This window comes from Monodelphis domestica, chromosome 1, assembly GCF_027887165.1.
Source record: "Monodelphis domestica isolate mMonDom1 chromosome 1, mMonDom1.pri, whole genome shotgun sequence".
NCBI classification, from domain to species: domain Eukaryota; kingdom Metazoa; phylum Chordata; class Mammalia; order Didelphimorphia; family Didelphidae; genus Monodelphis; species Monodelphis domestica.
Window position 1 is genome coordinate 339815050 of NC_077227.1, and position 4754 is coordinate 339819803.

At 38.6% G+C, this 4754-nt stretch overlaps 1 pseudogene; it reads left to right on the forward strand.

The window, feature by feature from the left end:
- The first annotated feature begins 1723 nt into the window (after positions 1 to 1723).
- Positions 1724 to 4478, forward strand: LOC130457208 (protocadherin gamma-A7-like; annotated as a pseudogene).
- Positions 4479 to 4754: the final 276 nt, after the last annotated feature.

Consider the following 4754-nt stretch of genomic DNA (forward strand, 5'->3'; position numbering starts at 1 on the left):
CTATTTATTCCCTTTGGATCCACTATCTAGAATTCCTTAATATGTGTGCCTTCATTTATTTAATAGCTTCTTTGGTGTTTTAGTGACTTTTACTCATTTCTATCCCACATATTTCCAAAGGCCCTGCACCAATCTATCATGCTACTTTGCCTTCTTGCTGATTCCCAGTACTCATTTTAATTATCCTTAATATAATAATATTTCTTTACATTATCTCATTGATGGGCAGATACACAAAAGAATCACCAAATAATTTCTCAAAGCTCTTTTGCATTTTTGTGATATATATATATATATATATATACACATAAATAATTCTAGTTCCTTCTATGGAAGATCTTTTCCAAGCTCAAAATTAAACTCATTGGAGAAACAGATTACTTTCATAAAAAAAGGCAAGGAGAATAAAAGAAAATGAAAATAAGCAGACCTAGAAATGGTCTTAGGGTCTTAAAATAGTTTTTTTGAAGAGCAAAAACAGCATGGGTAAATAAGAATAATCATATTGATGCAATTCGTTTTCAATTCTCTCTCAATGAAGAGATAAACTAATGCTTGAGAGCAAGTACAATATTTTATTATGAGAATAAGCATTACTAGAAAACAGTGATAATATAAGCAGTGATAGAACTGATGAATCAAACCATAAATACATAAAAGTACTGAAGTATAAAGATGATTTTTGGAGAACATGATCTCTCACATTAAAGAAATAGGGTTCTCTCCTTTTGCTTCACATGGCCTAAACAAGTATTTTCTATAATGCAAATAAGTATTTTTGAGGGTTCAGAATACTACTGAATTCAAGTTTCTTGTCAATAAAGATCTAAATCAATATAGGTTGAATTTACCAGAGAAATGAACAACTTCTGGTCAAATAATGAGAGGAATGGAGAAAGAGGAAAAAGACAGAGAGAGACAGGTAGACAGAGACAGAGACAGGGACAGGGACAGGACAGAGAGACTGAGATAGTTTCCTAAACTTTACAAATATTAAATGACTCAGGATCATATATTGGTAGGATTTTAGCCCAGTCCTTCCTATCTCTAAGCACAGTATTCTAAACACAGTACCCTAATTATTTTATCCACTTTGTAGGACTGCTGTATCAAAATAAAATAAAACAAAACAATTTTTTTTAAACAAGCAAAAAAGCAAACTTCGACATTGATACCAACATTGGTTGGTAACAACGACCCTTGCTCTCATATAGTACTCTGTTCTACACCCCTCTAAAGTTTTTATTTAGTAATATTGTGTATTATGTTTATAGCATTTGTGTCTTAGTGTGAACTTGCTAGTGTGAACTCGAAGAAGTCAGAGATACTATGTTATTTAAGCTTTGCCCACACCTCTGAACACAGTGGCCAGTTAATAAATGCTTTTGGATTCATGATGAATGAGTGAGAAAGTAAGAATTAAGAATCATCACCAGAAGATACAAATCAACATAACTTAAAGCTTTGCCATTGTCAACAAAGACACTTTGGGTGTCGCTATTCTACCAAAATCTGAAAACTCAGGCACCAAGAGATGTTCTCCTGGATTATACTGATAGAACAGTATTGACCTAAACAACATAACTTGAATGTATAAGCAGATTAACTGTAGTTAACTTAGACCCTTATGCCCAGGATTGTTGGAGCTTAGAAACGAAAACAAGAGGGAAAATAACGGCATATCTTGACCAAAAACAAAAAGTGGTTCCTCCTGAAGACGAAAATGGATGCTGGACCGCTCCGAGACTGCAGAGGGCAAGTCTTTCTATCCTTTCTCGTGTGGACTCTGTGGGAGGCCAGGTGCGGGCAGTTCCACTATGATGATATGGAGGAGGCGGAGAAGGTCTCTTTTGTGGGTGACATCTCAAAGGATCTGGAGCTGCAGCCACGGAAACTGTCGGAGCAAGGAGCTCCCATCGTCTCTGGAGGTACAAAGCAGCATTTCACCCTGAATTTACAAAAACGGTCTTTTGTATGTCAGTGAGAAAATAGATAGAGAGAAAATATGTGGACAAATCCTTCGGCTTTCATCTCTCCAGGATGCGAAGGATCTAGATGTAGGCAATAATACTCTCCAGAATTACCTACTTAGTCACACACAGCGCATATTTCAGCCTCAATGTGCATACTAAAGCTGGGGGTACAAAATATGCCGAGCTGGTATTAGAAAAATCTCTAGATTGAAGAGGATCAAGCTGAACACTAGCTTCTCCTTATAGCTGCAGACTGCGGGGATCCAGTGAGAACCGAAGAAACGCAGATCCGGATCTGGGTATTAAATGTGAATGACAACGCCTCCGTGTTTCAGCTTTCTCTATGAAGTGAGTGTGCCTGAGAATGTGAAAGCCGACACAGCGGTGGCCAAGGTGCAGGCCACCGATCGTGTTGAAGATTCCAACGCCAAGATAACTTATTCTCTAATAAAGCTCTCTGAGGCCTCTTCCCTGCTTTTTCATATAGGGTCCACCAGTGGAGAGCTCAGAATAATGGGAAGCCTGAATTTCGAGGTCGATGGACATGAGCTAGAAGTGCAGGCTCTTTACGGAGGAGGACTTTCTGCCCTGGCCCACATTCTACTTCGAGTGACAGATGTTACCAACCAATCAAGTTTTAAAATTCCCCAGAAATCACTATCACTTCTCTCTTCAGTCCAAACCCAGAAGACTCTCCACTTGGGATAATTATTGACCTTTTAACCACCCATGACAGAGATTCTGGAGAAAATGAACAGCTCAGGCGCACGATTTCCAAGCAAGTTCCCTTCGAGATTTCGGATTCATTTGATAGCTATTATAGTTTGATATCCCGCGAAATCCTGGACAGGGAGCAAATTTCCAGCTACAATATTACTATTACCCCTAAGACAGAGGAGACCCACTCCTGACGTCAAACCAAGTAATACAACTGCAGGTATCTGATAAAAACGACACCCCACCCCCAATTCCACCGAAGACACTATTTAGCTTATCTAATGCAAAACGATTCACCTGGAGTTACAATATCTTCTCCCAAGGCAGTGATGCAGACACAGAAGAGAATGCTCGACTTATTTATTCAATTACCAATGAGACTTTCCAGGGATCACCTCTCTCTTCCTATATTTCTATCAACTCGTAGACCGGTGTCCTATATGCTCTGCGCTCCTTTGACTATGAACAGTTCCGGGAGCTTCAACTGAGTGATAGCCAGGGATTCTGGGGACCCTCCTCTCAGCAGCAACGTGTCACTAACTCTCTTCATCCTGGATCAGAATGACAACACCCCAGAAATCCTGTAAGCTGCCTTCCCCTCAGATAGTTCTAGCAGAGTGGAGCTGGCCCCACGCTCTGCAGTCAGCTACCTGGTGACCAAAGTGGTGGCAGTGGATACAGACTCTTGCCAGAATGCCTGACTGTCCTACCATCTGCTCAAGACCACAAAGCCAAGGCTCTTCTCAATGGGATTACACACCGGTGAGATAACCACTGCCAGAGCTTTCCTGGAAAAAGACTCCATCAAGCAAACTCTGATAGTAGCTGTCACAGACAAAAGACTCCTCTCTCTGCTACTATCAGTGTTACAACTGCAGCGGCTGACAGCATCCCTGAGATCCTTTCAGATCTCAGCAGCCTAGCAGACACCTGAATCCCCAAATAAATCCAGTCTCACATTCTACCTGTGATTGCAGTAGCTGCAGTGTCCTGCCTATTCTTTTCCTTCATTATCCTATTATTGGCACTCGGGCTTCAGAAATGGTATATGGAGCTAGGATCAACAAGTATACATTTGGAGAGTATTCAAGCTTAACAGTTTCTGGGGATAGATGGAATACAAGCATTTCTTCAGATATTCCCACAAGGTTTCCTGTATCATCAATTCTAGGAAGAGCCATTTAAAAATTTCAGCAAGTAATTCACAAGAATTTACTAGTAAGCAAGGATCTGAACAGAGAGAATCTATTATGTCTTGGGGTGCCAGCAACAAAGCAAATGAAGTGCAAGCATTCATTAAGGTGGGAATTTTCTTTTACAAATTTAATTTTAGTAATTTTAATATCTTAGCATGTTTTCCTACCAGTATGAAAGTATTCCCTTATAAAGATATGTTCCATGGATCCATGTGTTTAATCTAACTATGAAATAGTTTCAACAGGGACATTTATGAAGAAGTCAAGTAAAGGTCTTCATAATATTAAATTTCTTATCTCCACTTTAGAACTTTAATGTAAAAATATTTTAGGTAGACAAAAACCTTGATACTCTTGAGATATATAACATTGAAGATATTCTGAATATTGACAGGTTGCAGCTCTCTAAGGTCTCTATCAGAAATGAATAACTGCTGTCTCCCTTCTTTGGAGAAGTATTCCTCCTCTTCTGTGGACAAATACTACCTAGAAATCAAGATCATTTGAAAAAAAATAAAGACAGAAATTTTTTAGGTTCTGTCAAACGGATGGTGCCATTTTAAATATTTATTACTTATTCTGTGATTATAATCTAAAGAACAAAATCAGTCACATAATATAGAACAATCATATATATATATATATTGTATTTAAAGAAATTCATTAAATTCAACAATTCTGATGCCCCATATTCAATATTTTAAAGATCTTTCATACTTTAAGGACCTCTGATTCTTCCATGGTGTCACACATTTACATACACATATGGTTGTGTTGTTGTTCAGTCATTCAGTCATACCCAACTCTTCACGACCCCATGGGCCATATTACACCAATACTGTCTATTGGGTTTTCTTGGAAAAGATAC